Genomic DNA, 15,000 nt, shown 5'->3' on the forward strand with positions numbered 1-15,000 from the left:
CCTGTGCGCTTGGATGAAACTGTCTGGCACAGTAGTTCCTTACCTTGCAGTTTTGGTGTGTCGCCATGAGATCTATGTCTGGCTGACCCCATCGCTCTACCAGTTCTTGAAACACCTGTGGATCTAATGCCCATTCTCCTGGGTGTATGATGTTCCGACTTAGAAAGTCTGCTGTGACATTTTCTAGTCCTGGGATATGTATGGCTGTAATTTCCGACAAGTGGCGCTCTGCCCAAAAGAGGATTTCTGCTGTGAGGTTCATCAGCTTTCTGCTCCTGGTTCCTCCTTGTTTGGCTATATACTTGACAACTGACCTGTTGTCTGATTCTATTTTTATACAGCCACCTCTTAAATGGTCTTGGAAAGCTTCTAAGGCCCTTTGTACTGCTTTTCAGTTCCAGCAGATTTGATGGAAGATGCTTTTCCTGGTTTGTCCAGGTTCCTTGCACCAATGTTTCTCCCATCTGGGCACCCCAACCTGTGTTGCTCGCATCTGTTGTAATTCTTACCCAGTGCACTGGTTGTAGTGTTTGTCCTTTTTCCAGGTTTCGGGTATCTTCCCACCACTTTAATTCCTGTTTTGTGTGTGGGTGTAACAAGATTCTTTGTCTTGTGTCCTTGTGATTCCCGTTCCATTGTTGCAGAAAATTGTTTTGCAGTGGTCTCATATGTAGTGCTGCCCATTTTGTGATGCTTAATGTTGAAGCAAATTTCCCTAGGAGCTTCATGCATTCTTCTGCTGAAGTCCTGGTAGCTTTCCTGAGCTTCTTTGTTTGCATGGCTATATCTTGCCTCTTTGCGTCTGGTAGTCTCAGTTCTCCTTTTGCTGTATCGAATTCTGCCCCCAGAAATCTTAACAGCTGAGTGGGCATGAGATGGCTCTTGTCTCTGTTTATTAACCAACCATGGTGTTCCAGGAAGGTTATTATCATCTTCTGGTCTTGTTGGAGTTTCTCCAGACGCTTTGATTTTACCAGGATGTCGTCCAGGTATGGATATATTTCTACCCCTCTTTCTCTCATTTCTGCCACTAGAGGGGCTAGAACCTTTGAAAACATCCTTGGGGAAGTAGCCAGACCAAATGGCAGTGCTGTGTACTGATAATGATCTTGATTTACTGCAAACCTTAGGAATCTTTGATGTCCCTTCGCTATGGGCACATGTAGATAAGCATCTTTTAAGTCTATCGCCACCATCCAGTCTCCTGGTTGTACCTCTTGAATAATCAGGTTCAACGACACCATCTTGAATTTTCTTATTCTCAAGAATAAATTTACCTTTCTTAGGTCTAGGATTGCTCTGTAATCCCCTGTAGGTTTTTTTACTAGAAAAATCCTGGAATAAATTCTGCTTCCTCTGTCTTCCTGAGGTACCTTCTTTATTACTTCTGCTTGTAATAATTTCTTTAAAGCCGAATTCATCTGCCTTCTTTTTTCCTTGGACTGTATACATGTTATTACGCCCATATTTCTTCTTGGCATCTCCCTGAATTCTATACTGTATCCCTGACGAATGGTCTGTAATACCCAATTGTCCTGTATTGTTTGGGCCTATGTTGCAGAAAACTGCTTCAGTCGCCCTCCTACTGACAACTGCTGGGCCCTCTGACCTTCATGTGGACTTATTCTTTGTGAATGCTCCTCTTCCTCTGGCACCACGAAAAAGCCGGTTCTGGCCGCCCCTCCATGTTGTTTGTCTTGGAAATGACCTGCCAGGTCTATATGCCTTTGCTTCTTTATACTGGTTTCTATTAGCCTGTTGGAAACCGAATCTTCTGGCTCTGTTTTCCTGAGGTAAAAAAGTGCTCTTACCTCCTGATGCTTTTGTTATTATCGCATCCAGTTTGTTACCGAAGAGGAACTCACCTTCAAATGGTAATCCACACAAGCTGTTCTTTGATGCTGTGTCAGCCATCCACTGTCTGAGCCATAAAGCCCTTCTTGCTGATACCGCCAGCGCCATAGATGTGGCTGCTAATTTTACTGCATCCAATGAGGCTTCCGCTATGTAATCTGTTGCCCACTTTACTTCGGACAGTGCTTTAAGAATAGCACTTCTTTTTACACCTTTGTCTATTGCCTCTTCAATGTTGGCAATCCATACTCACATAGCCCTTGCTGCTGACGTAGTTGCTATGGCTGGTTTGTAGGATGTTCCTGCGGTAACGTATGCTTTTTTCAATACATAATCCATCTTCCTATCCATAGCGTCCTTCAATGACGCAGCTTCCTCTATTGGGATTGTGGTCTTTTTTACTATTCTGGAAATAGCAGTATCCACCTTTGGGCTGACCTCCCAAAATTTTACCTCCTCTTGTGGGAATGGATACATCTTCCCAAACCTTTTAGGCGTAAATACTCTGGCGTCTGGTCGAGCCAGCTCCACTTGAATGAGGTCTTTAATTACTTGATGGATAGGAAAGACTCTACCTTTTCTTTATCTCGCCCCAAAAAGTTTATCCTTCTTGTGGGTTAACTCCTCGGTGTCTTCTAGTTCCAATGCCTGTCTCATGGCTTTGATGAGTGGATCCACCATTTCTACATCAAATTCAGATTCCTCTTCCTGAATATCTTGATCTGATGAATCCATTTCACCCGCTGATATTTGAAAACAATCAATGTCAGACTCATCTGATGAAAAACCTTTCCCCTTATCCAGACTGGTTTGGGATCTAGATCTTTTCTGCGCCGGGTTAACTGCTTGCTGGACTGCCGCATCAACACTCTGTTTAACAGCCTCCTTCATCAATACAAGGAAAGTGCTCATTTGTTCGTTGGTATCCCCTGCAGCTGCCTTAAGACAAGCTTCACATAATTTCTTCCCTATTAGGGCTGGTTTCTCACAAGCTGAACACCATTTAATTTTCTTAGCAACCCTTCTTTTATGTTGCAGGGATTCCCCCGTCCCTTTTGAAGATCCTGCTTCTGGGAGGGTAACCACCGAACTATATTATAAAACAAAATAAATACTAAACATACACCCTAATGTATATAGACCATCTCTCTTTCCCATGTAGAACTAAAAACTAAGGACTCACCTAGTATTGGGAACTGAAGTTTTGGGTGTTTCCATTTTCGAATCCATTTCTAGCACTTGGCTTCTCCCTGCTGAGCGTTCCATGCTGCAGCTCTCACTCACACATGCACATAGTGTGTTCGTCGCTTCTATGACGTATCAAGTGCTCGTGCATGGCCCGCGTGTCTGTGCACGCATCTGCCGGCCGGAACGTGACACGCGCGCTCCCGTGCGGTCGCGTGCACTGTATCCTCTACCGCAGCATTCTAGACACTAGCGCGGTCAATTTGAACCTTTTCTCCGGTTCGCAGCTATGGCTGCTCCCCCCTCCGCGTGTAGCGGGCTCCTGGGGCACTTTTACTGCAGCGTACCAGACGTAATGCGGTGAGTCTGGGCCTCCACGGCTCTCAGCTGCAGCTGCTATGCACCCCTTCTGTTTACCTTCGTTTGGTACTGGGGCTTCCTTGCATGTAAGCTTCCATGCCCGCGGCTGCAGCTGCTCCCCACCCCACGGATGTAATGGGTTCCAGGGGCTCCCCTGACTCTAAGGGGTCTCCGTCTTGCCACCAGCAGGGTGCGTCGATTGGAGCTTCAGGGCAGAGAGGCTGAGACCCTGGATATCTGCACTAGGTGCAGTAGGTGAGTCCCTTTACAAAATAAAAAATCCTACTCCTAGCTGTGAGGACAGGAAAAAGACTAAGGTGCAGGTAGAGGGAGGGGCCTTATATGGCCTACCTGCAAAAGTCTATTTCCTGTCCTACCTAGAGTGAGAAGGGATTAACTCAATGGTGCCCACTGTCAGGGTGATCAGGAAAAAAGTCAATTTTTTGTCCCAATTCTAGTAGAGGTCCTTTCATAAAAACCTTTGAAAGATTAGTTGAACGATATTTATGACTACTAGCCAAGGGTTTCTCTTACTCACATGTACATGCTAATAATCTCACTTATACTGAGATTCAAAAACTTGACTGTTTAAAGAAGAATCACGACATTGTATTGAGAAAGGGCGGCTGATAAAGGGGGTGCCCTTGTGGTGTTGTCCACTGATTAATATAAATGTGAGGCACTTAGGCAACTGAGTGATGTAACAAATTATCAGCTTCTTAAAGGAGATCCTACAGCCAAATTTCTTTTAAAACTTAACGAACTTATTGGTTTGGGTAACATTTTGGCTGTTATTAACAATACAGAGTGTGAATTTCTGAGCTGTCCACATCCCGTGATTCCAGTATTCAACTGTCACGGTAGCTAGTGAAAGGTTATAATATACACAAAATATCTGGGTTGAATTGAACACGACTTAGATATAATAAAGATAGTTTATTCCATAGATAGGTGAACACACAAGATGATACAAATAACAGACAAAATATAGCACTTACTTAGGGGTTGGGTAATGAAGCAGTCAGGTACAGGATTGGCAATTAATACAGCAATCAGGAATGAAGTAGTTGGTAAAATCGAAAACACTGGGCATAGGGCTGACACAGGTTTATATGGGATTTCAGTCCTATACCCTGGCATTGGGTGCCAGACATTGGATGACAATTATCTGCACCCAATCCCTCCTTGCCAGCTACCGTGGGAACATTGTTAGATCATGCCCCAGTTAGTTGGCACATGCGCACTTCTGGCCCTTGGGGTCTCATTTCTTTAGCCCCACACTAAAGTCAGGGCACCTATAAGGCTACCGGACTTGGATCTGGTCAGGAAATCCTTTGTCTGTAAGTGTGAATTATAGCACTTACAGACCACTCAAGCCCTGCGTTACTCCGCCCTAATGTATACAACCAGAGTGGCTGAGCCTTTGATCAGGGGGTCTGTTGTAGACAATGGGTCGCCCCCCTGAGCAATAACATTAAACAGAGCCAGGGCTTTTATCCCCGCTTTGATATACAGTACAGTTCTTAATATATATATTAAAATAATCCGTTTGGCTGGGTCGAGCGGGCCGAAACTTGCCAGACCCTCATGCCGGAGGGGAATCTCCATGGTGGCCAAGTTTCAGCTTGCTGCGACCCACCGGACCGGAGTTACACAATTACAGTTTAAAAGCACTATTGGAACACCAGGCTTTTTTCTGCCATGCAAGTCAATGGCAGAAACCCAAACTTTGCAATTACCCTGACTCCGTTCTGTTGCCCCGAAAGGGTTGGTATTTGCCATGCAATCCTGCCGGAGCTAGGACTACATGGTGGCCGAATCTCAGCCCTCTAGGTTGAACAGAACTGGAGTTATGGGTTCTAGGTTTCTGCTCATCCCGACTTAGCCGTTTTTACTCGCGGCTTTTACCTCCGCCATTAGAGTCTATGGTGCGACCCTTTACCGAGGTCATTAACTCTCGGACCCGGTTGGGGTCAAGTGAGGGGATTCCTATGGTCTAGGGGCAAAAATAATTTTATTCCTGGGTACCCTAGAACCTAAGTTTCTCACGCCAATTAAATTTGAACTTGACCGGGGAGTGATCAAAGCTCTCTTCAAGACAATGTTTCCGCTCTTGCGGTCTGGATGGCTGCCAACCCGTTCCTGGAGGTCAGCTTCGAGGAATCCCCATTGAAATGAATGGCTCCATTGACTTACAATGGGGAACTGCTGCTCCTCCTCTCGGGCGCCACCTGCAGGTCTTCTACGATATCAAACCCACATCGCCAGAATCTCCATAGGGTTATATGGAGCCGCTATGGCGACCTATGGAGAACCTGCAAAATGGAGCCTGCAAAGGTGGGAAAAGGGACAAAGGGCCATAAACACAAAATTAACATTAACCCTTTCCCTCCCATCTGGATCCCAGTGTATGCAGTTGCTGCATACACTGCATCGATACAAACACCATAATTGTACCAATATAAACACTTCCCCGTCACATCCACCATCTCCCAAAGATCCATAAATCGCTGGTCAACCCTCCAGGTCGGCCTAGAGTTTCGAGTATTGGATCTTTGGGAGATGGGTTATCGTGGTATGTGGACAGCTTTTTGCAACCTATGGTTTCTCATCTGCCTTCATTTATTAAGGATACAGTGGATCTCATTGTCAGTTTACAGAACTTAATTTGGAAAAAAAGAGTACAGGTGGGTCACACTAGATGTTGTCTCACTTTACACTATTATAGAGCACTAACATGGACTTTCAGCTATACGTCATTTTTTGGATTTATCTGAAGTTTCTGTTTCACATTGCACTTTTCTTTTGGAAGATATCACTTTTTTACTCACGCAGAATTATTTTCTGTTTGATACACAATTTTATTTACAAAAGTTAGGCACAGCAATGGGCACAAGTTTTGCACCGTCATATGCAAATTTATTTATGGGTTTATGGGAAGCACAATTTATTTATCACAGCAATAATTTATTTTGCACTAGTATTATATTTTTTTAAGAGATATATTGATGACCTTATAATTGTGTGGGATAGAGATGAACAACCATGGATTTCGTTTATGGATCAACTTAATATGAATGATTTAAATATTAGATTAACTTTTGAACACAATCTACATCACGTTAACCATTTAGATTTGCTCCTGTACATTGACAATGATACTGCTGCGGCACAGTTTATTCGAGCATTTGCCCGTTCTGTGCCGCAGCAGTAGCCTGGCGCGCGCCCGAGTGTGACGGGCGCACGCCGAAGCAGCGGAAGAGCGCCCTCCGATCGGGGCGCTCTCCCTACCGCTGCCGGGTCCGCCGGGTCCCCCGGAACCCCCTGCCGCTGTCCCGCGATCGCGGGACACCAGGGCTCCCTCGGGGAGCCCCTGGACATGCGTGCAGCGGGCGCACGCTCCCGATGACGCGTGACCGCGCGTCTATGACGCGCGGCACGCCGAGGGGCGGCCACTAGCAAGCCGGGAGATTTCCCGGCTTGCGGTACCGACCACACTTCAATAAAGTGTGTCGGTAGTGTATGACCAGTCAAACTGACATTTTCAGAAAAGCCAATTCTAGGAATACTCTCCTTCGCTGGTCAAAGTTGACATCCACATCCACTTGTTAAAAAAATCCCTAAAGCTCAATTTATTAGGTTATAGAGATTATGCTCTGACAATGACATTTTTCTTCTTCTGTCAAGAGAAATGGCAGACAGATTTATGGCTAGAGGCTATAGCAATACGGATATTCAAGAAGCCTTTGATTATGTGGATTCAATTGATAGGAAGTCCCTTATTAAAAAGAGAAAACTAGGGGTTCGTAAGAGTAAGACCCGGCCCTTTTCAGAAGATGACAATAAATGTCCATTGTTTATAACCACATACAATCGACAATCTATGTCTATTTGTGACATAGTTCTTAAGCATTGGCAAACGTTGTCATTAGATAAGGACATTTCTGGTTACGTTCAGGGAGGGCCGAGGTTTATATATAAAAAGGCTAAGACACTTGCCTCTTATTTGTCACCTAGCCTGTTTGATTCCCGTTTAAGTTATCCCCAGGTTAAAGGCATACCTAAGGGCTTTTATGCCTGCGGTAATTGTTCTACAGGTGCGCCGACGAGTATTCTAAAACTTGCCCTGGAAAATCTCGGGCTATCACAAACAGGACCCGGGTACATGCTGGGTACCTGCTGGGTACATGCTGGGTACATGCTGGGTACATGCTGGGTACATGCTGCAACATTTCAGTGACATTTCTTCAGAGACTAATGGTCCATCAGATTAACACAGCAGAGGTCCCTGGCAGTCCCATGTTTGAATGTGACTGCCAGGGACCCCCGCTGTCAATCCGATGGGCCATTAGTCTGTCTGCAGAAATGTCACTGAAATGTTGCAGCATGTACCCAGCATGTACCCAGCATGTACCCAGCATGTACCCAGCATGTACCTGGGTCTTGTTGGTGATTGCCCCAGATTTGTTTAAGAATATTCGTCGGCACTACAGTATGTGCAAATAATAATAATAATAATGAGAATAGAAGAAAAATTTATATCAAAAGTTTTTTGAATTGTAATACAAGTTCTGTGATATATCTTTTATGCTGTGGATGCGAGAAAAAATATATAGGTCGCACAATTAGACCTTTAAAGTGCAGAATAACTGAACATGTACGATTGATAAAAAAGAAAGATGTTTTACATCCAGTGGCTAGACACTTTTCTATGTGCCCAATGGGCGGAATAGATAATTTTTCATATTCCGCCATTGAACACATTCTCTGTCACCCAAGGGGTGGTGATAGGGAAAATAAATAATATAAACAAGAAATGTACTGGATATATAGCTTAAATACTCTTCACCCCTAAGGTATTAACATAGATTGGGAGCTCAAACATTTTTTGTCCACTTGAGGCTGCCCATGGGGAGTGTTCAGGGTATATGGTATTCCTTTATATGCCTATCGGTACATTACTGTAGTTCTCTGTTTTATCATTTCATCCATTTATATATACTTCAGATATTTGGGATTGTATATCATATTATATTCATATTAGATTTAGTTATTATTACTACTTATGTTATATTAATTTAAAGTTATATTTAATTATTTTTCCATTCATTTTGTCTTTAGTCTTTGACGTCATGTAGGGCTATTTTAGTATCTGCTGTTTGTATATATACTTTTTGTGTTTTTAAATAGTTTAATTACAATATCTTATTTATGTATTTTATGTTTCTTTAAGCAACGTTGTATGTCTGTTACACATAGCAGTCTCTGTATGGGTGTGCACGACAAGTCACTGCAGCACAGGTCTTTGGATTCAGCCATTATCCATCACATGTGCTGCATGCATACGTTTTGTCTTTATCCTATCAGGTCGTGTCATTGCCTAAATAGAGATCAGCTGTGTGTAAAGGTTTTTGTACTCTTTGTTAAAGTCCTTTTGTCAGGACAAAACGCGTAAGAGGTTTTTTCTACCCTCTACTGATGTCTATTTTTGATTAAATAAAGCTTTTCTCTTTTACTAATTGTGCTTGGATTGTTTATGGAGAGCAGTGACCGCCCAGACTCGGTTTTTCCTCTTCTATACTAAGTTTTTTTTCAGCCCGTACTATTATCTTATCTGCTTCTTCCTTTCTGCGCCCACTTGGTTTAGTCTTTAGAAGTTTTCTAGTACTGCTGCGACACACTTTATTCTAACTTTTGCCGGCGGTAGGCCTGGATTTACTCCGGCTGGCGTTGGGTCTAGACCGCGCACCGCCGCGTCTTCTCCGTGCAGCCCCTCCACTCCGCGCGCATTTTTGTCCCCCTTCCCGACTCCCTGGCTGCTCCTGCTGTGCCCCTCTGCTTCCCCGCACCCCCGCTTACCTCACTTCAAACTCCAGGGGTGTCGGGGAAGCCGGGGAAGCCGGGGAAGCCGGGCCACGCACGTGACAGTGATGTCACAGTGACACGCGACAGGCCGTGTCACCACGCTGCCCGCACGCATCCTGCTGTGCAGGAAGTGTGAGAATAAGATGTGTCGCCAGTGTATTATCTGTATTTACTATGGGTGTGTAAGGAATCCGCTCCACGGTTTACTGGTTACCTTACCTTGCAGACCGGTGCAGTTCTGGAACAGCTTTCCTGAGGTTTGCTGCAGCCTGGATTCACTCAAAGCAATACACACTCCCTCTGGTATCTACTGCAGCTGTGCAGCCTTTCATTGCAAACTATACTTGCATTCACTCATTAGGGGCAGGACCTTCACACCCCCGCCGGGGATTGGCCCGCTGGCCTTTAAGTATTGCTTGCCCATAATGCTCCTTGCCGAGCATAGTCCTAACTGGATGTCAACTGTTTTGCCACAAGCTCTCGCTTGTTCTCCTTTGCTGATACCAGGTTCCGCCCTGCGTCCTTCAGCTTCCTTCAAGCCGCTTGTTCTCCAATGCTGATTCCAGGTTACGTCCTGCATCCTTCAGCTCCCTTCAAGCCGCTTGTTCCCTTATGCTGATACGGAGGTATTCCCTGCGTCCTTCAGCTTCTGTTCCCCTGTGCTGAAGCAGAGGTTTCGTCCCTGCGTCCTTCAGCCTCCTGGATTCCTGCACTAAAGTAGAGGTTTCGTCCCTGCGTTCTGCAGTCTCCTGGATTCCTGCACTGAAGCGGAGGTTTCCCTGTATCTACAGCTTCCTGGTTCCTGGGGCCTACTCTTTCCCTAATATAGAGAGGCCGTGTCCTGGTTCCTGCGCTGAAACAGTGGATTCCCTTGCCCGCTCAGGACTTTTGCGTTGTAGCACTGGTGCACCCGTGCAGCAAGACGGTGTGCTATTCTGGTCTGCCTACCATCTCCTGTGACCAGCACCATGGGCCATGGTCGTCGCTCGCGCAAAGGCCAACCCCGCGCTCCTAAGCTGAAGCGGGTTTCTCCTATCTCCTTATTGCCGAACTCTTGCATGGACAATGTTTATCCTGACGTCTCCTGTTCTGACCCTGGCTTGTACAACGACGACGCTGTCTTCTCCAATCCTGATCCTGCGACATATGACTACGAACTGCGCAATCCGGATCAGCCTGCGCGGTCTCAGGTCGGTGCTTTTACAACCCCACCTCAGCCTCGCGGTCCGACCCTGGTTTGTGGCGAGCAGAACCCTGACAGTATGCTCGGCCCTACAAACTCGGACCCCGCTGAGGTGTGGGTTGGTAAGTTTTTTCCTAAAAACCTGTCCCAGCCTGTAGACCAGTCCCAGTTTGAGAATAATTATTTGTGCGATATAATACCTCTGATGGAAGATCCGTTTATGTTGGAGGGCTTGACTCCCTTGCAAAAGAAATGCCGTAATAATCTGGTTTATAAGGCTTACTGCCTCAGAGACTTAAAACAGTATCTGGCCAGTGTTTTGGCCATTGCTAACATTGCTTGCTCCCCTGATTCCCCTTTAACTGGGGAGGAGCTGAGTCCTGTGGAACTGGTCAACGCCTGTAGTACACTCAATGCCCTGGCTTTATCTTTGGACATTCCTATAGTATTCCCGGAACCTTCCGTCATGGTGGCTCTCGCTCACGAGACGCTGCATTTACTTTCCCGTGCATTGGATGATTGCTTGTTAAAACAGGATCGTCTCTTAGCCGCTCACGCCGTCGTTTGGCGGTATCCCTCGGCTACCAGTCCTGTTGCTAAACCGGGGGACGTATCTCTCTCTCCGGGAGATGACCAAACAGAACTATTACCAATATCTCCCAACGTAGTAACTGCCACAGTCCCAAGCTCTGATTGTATGCCCGGGTTCCCTGACACTAATGATATGTCTACATTAACCCCTGCCGATCAGTCCTGTGAGGTCCCCTTGGAGAACACATATGTGTCACTAACTAACACTAAGGTTCTTGTATCAGAGAATAAGTCCCTTAGTTCTCCTATTTCTAGCTTTGAATCCCTCTCTCTAGGTCTTGAGGGTTTTCCAGCTTTAAACTCTGCTAGACAGTCCTGCGCGCTTTCCCCGTCAGAGAAAGAATCCCTAAGTTCTGTTCCCAGGGTTATTTCTGTATTAACCTCTGTGGGGCAGCTCTCTGAGTTTCCTTTGGTAAATCCCTGTTCTCTGTCAGCCACGGTCACGCCCCTAGCTTCAGACGAGAGATTCCTGCTCTCTTCTAATACAGAGAAAAGGTTGCCTATGTATTACTCTCAGGCATTGTCTGCATTAACCCCTGTAAATTCTTGCTGCCTCCAAGTTAATGCCTTCGTTGTAGCCTCAGAGAATGAGTCCACAAGTCAGACAGCAGAGGTTGCATTGAGGGATTCCCATAACCGTACGGAGTCTCTAGATATTCTTTGCTATAAATCCCCTGCTTCAGCTCAAGTTTCCGCAGTTTCGTCTCCGGAGACTTCGGCTAAAGTTCTGGTTCCTGTTAAATGTATTCAGGAGTCAGGTTTTTCCCTAAGCTTAGTCGCAGAGTTCCTTCTCCCGGGTATTTCACTGAACCAGCCTGTCGCCCACATAGCGGTGATCCCTGCTTCAGCGCATAGTTCCCACATTATGGAGTCTGCAGTAAGTTCTGGTTTCCCAGACATTCCTTACCAAATACCTACTTCAGAGACCAGTACAGTTATGATTAACCCCCGTGTACTGTCTGAGTTCTCCTCCTCTTTAAGCTTAGGGTTAAAGGCATACAGTAGTCTGTATGTCTCTCCTGGGGTTCATATTGTGTTCCCAGGAATGTTTGCGGACACACGGTTTTCTCCCAAAAGTGACGCTTTTTCATATAGATCAGTAAAAAGCTTGCATACTGTTTCCCTTTTCGCTGAATTGTGTCTTACTAGTTTTGAGACTCTGAGAGGTAATGATTCTCCTTCTGATTCTGAGGCTCTTTCTATAAGGGGTATCCTGTCTGGGGGCTCTCCTGATTTCTCTCTCCAGGCTAATCCTTTGGGGATCAGCATATCTGCGGTCACTCCCTTAGTACTGTCTGAGGACACCATGCACATATTACAAGTCCTGGGGTTTAAATTTGAGCTTTTTAGCTGTCCTGCCTTTGCTGAAACCCAGTCCCTCAGTACTGTGTCTAAATATGTCCCAGCAAACATGGGGTTACTCGGGGGGGAGATTAAAGCTCCTGTCTTAAAGGGTATTTTTTCTCACATGTCCAGCAAATTTAGAATCTCAGTAAGTGTTTCTATGTCACTTATCAATACATCTGATTTTTTCTATAATCAAACCCAGATACCCTCACTATCGGTTAGGAGTCCTGTGATCAGAGATTTTGCACTAGAAAACACACCAATTCATGTTTTTGTCAGGGTAGGTACCCCTGTGGTTAGGGCCATTGCAGTTTTAGAGAAGACTCTTTGTACTCCTAAGGGGCATGTCATTAAGAGTTTTCATAGTTCATACTTGCTGCTTGTTGATTCTCAGGGCCCTGTCATTGAGGTACAGACTTCAGCTTCTGATGTTAGCTTCCCTCCCACCACTACCCTGGCTCTGCCTTTTTCTCAAGCTACTGATTTGAAGATCCCAAGGACTATCCCTGATTCACTGACAATATTATCTCCCAATGAAGATTTCCCAGTATTGGAGAGCTCTACTGTTGTTTGCTTCTCTGCTCCTGCTAAACCATGGTTTTGTCCCTCGGAATTTTCGGTTGCCCCTTTTATTTCCTCTCAGTTGGAAATACTCTGTACGTATCCCAAGATTTCGGTCCCTATGCCTGGTTTACTGCTTGCCTTGTCACCTTCCATACCAATACCGGGAGATGCTTCTAACCAGCCTATACCCTTACTAACCATTACTTGGGAGCCTTCTAGAGGAAAAATTCCTCGCAAATTCCAACATGCAGTGGTCAGCCAAGACTTTTTCTGTTACAAAGTTTCTCCTGGTGTATTCGATCAACTATCAGGGCCGCTGATCCTAGATTCAGGTTTCTTTATTAAGGACTGGGCTTTCAGTGGGGGTTCTTCTACCGTTTTTGCTCTGGAACTCTCTGGTTCTTCACAGCCCTGGATTTCCAAGACATTTTGCAAGGCAAGCCATGTACCAAGGATGTTTCCTCCATCAATCTTATATCCTAGAACTGTACTCACCAAAGAACTGCTCGTTTACGGATGCCCTTTCTACCTAAAGAATTTTAGGAACAACTCAATGTCCCCAAGGCCCATGGATGGTCCTGTCTGGCCACAGTTCTCACCGGGGGGTGGGGGTACACTAAGGACTAATCATGAGTCTCTGGAGTACGACTCTAGCCCCAATCCTAGACGGTTCAGCAACAATTCCCGGGCCTCCAACTCTATGAGTGCTCATGTTCGCCCGGAGGTCTCGCGTGAAGGGGGGGGTACTGTAAGGAATCCGCTCCACGGTTTACTGGTTACCTTACCTTGCAGACCGGTGCAGTTCTGGAACAGCTTTCCTGAGGTTTGCTGCAGCCTGGATTCACTCAAAGCAATACACACTCCCTCTGGTATCTACTGCAGCTGTGCAGCCTTTCATTGCAAACTATACTTGCATTCACTCATTAGGGGCAGGACCTTCACACCCCCGCCGGGGATTGGCCCGCTGGCCTTTAAGTATTGCTTGCCCATAATGCTCCTTGCCGAGCATAGTCCTAACTGGATGTCAACTGTTTTGCCACAAGCTCTCGCTTGTTCTCCTTTGCTGATACCAGGTTCCGCCCTGCGTCCTTCAGCTTCCTTCAAGCCGCTTGTTCTCCAATGCTGATTCCAGGTTACGTCCTGCATCCTTCAGCTCCCTTCAAGCCGCTTGTTCCCTTATGCTGATACGGAGGTATTCCCTGCGTCCTTCAGCTTCTGTTCCCCTGTGCTGAAGCAGAGGTTTCGTCCCTGCGTCCTTCAGCCTCCTGGATTCCTGCACTAAAGTAGAGGTTTCGTCCCTGCGTTCTGCAGTCTCCTGGATTCCTGCACTGAAGCGGAGGTTTCCCTGTATCTACAGCTTCCTGGTTCCTGGGGCCTACTCTCTCCCTAATATAGAGAGGCCGTGTCCTGGTTCCTGCGCTGAAACAGTGGATTCCCTTGCCCGCTCAGGACTTTTGCGTTGTAGTACTGGTGCACCCGTGCAGCAAGACGGTGTGCTATTCTGGTCTGCCTACCATCTCCTGTGACCAGCACCATGGGCCATGGTCGTCGCTCGCGCAAAGGCCAACCCCGCGCTCCTAAGCTGAAGCGGGTTTCTCCTATCTCCTTATTGCCGAACTCTTGCATGGACAATGTTTATCCTGACGTCTCCTGTTCTGACCCTGGCTTGTACAACGACGACGCTGTCTTCACCAATCCTGATCCTGCGACATATGACTACGAACTGCGCAATCCGGATCAGCCTGCGCGGTCTCAGGTCGGTGCTTTTACAACCCCACCTCAGCCTCGCGGTCCGACCCTGGTTTGTGGCGAGCAGAACCCTGACAGGGTGTCTCAATGCTTGTCAAATCTCACTTGCCCCCATTCTACCTCCATACCACCTTGTATCCTCCTCTATTCCATTTAGTTCATTATCTGTTTCATTCCCCTCCCCCCTCCATCCTAGTTTAAAATCTCCTCCAACCTTTTTAACATTCTCCTCCCTAGCACAGAAGATCCCTCTTCATTGAGGTCCAATCCGTCCCTAGAATATAGATGGCACCTCTCAGAAA

General features: G+C 46.2%; 1 protein-coding gene across 9 annotated transcripts in view; it reads right to left on the minus strand.

The window, feature by feature from the left end:
- The window catches only part of LOC142483155 (uncharacterized), a 245,997-nt gene that overhangs the window by 96,720 nt on the left and 134,277 nt on the right, over window positions 1–15,000 (minus strand). The gene's annotated exons all lie outside the window — the stretch shown is intronic.

Source organism: Ascaphus truei, unplaced genomic scaffold (assembly GCF_040206685.1).
Source record: "Ascaphus truei isolate aAscTru1 unplaced genomic scaffold, aAscTru1.hap1 HAP1_SCAFFOLD_302, whole genome shotgun sequence".
In the NCBI taxonomy this organism is placed as follows: domain Eukaryota; kingdom Metazoa; phylum Chordata; class Amphibia; order Anura; family Ascaphidae; genus Ascaphus; species Ascaphus truei.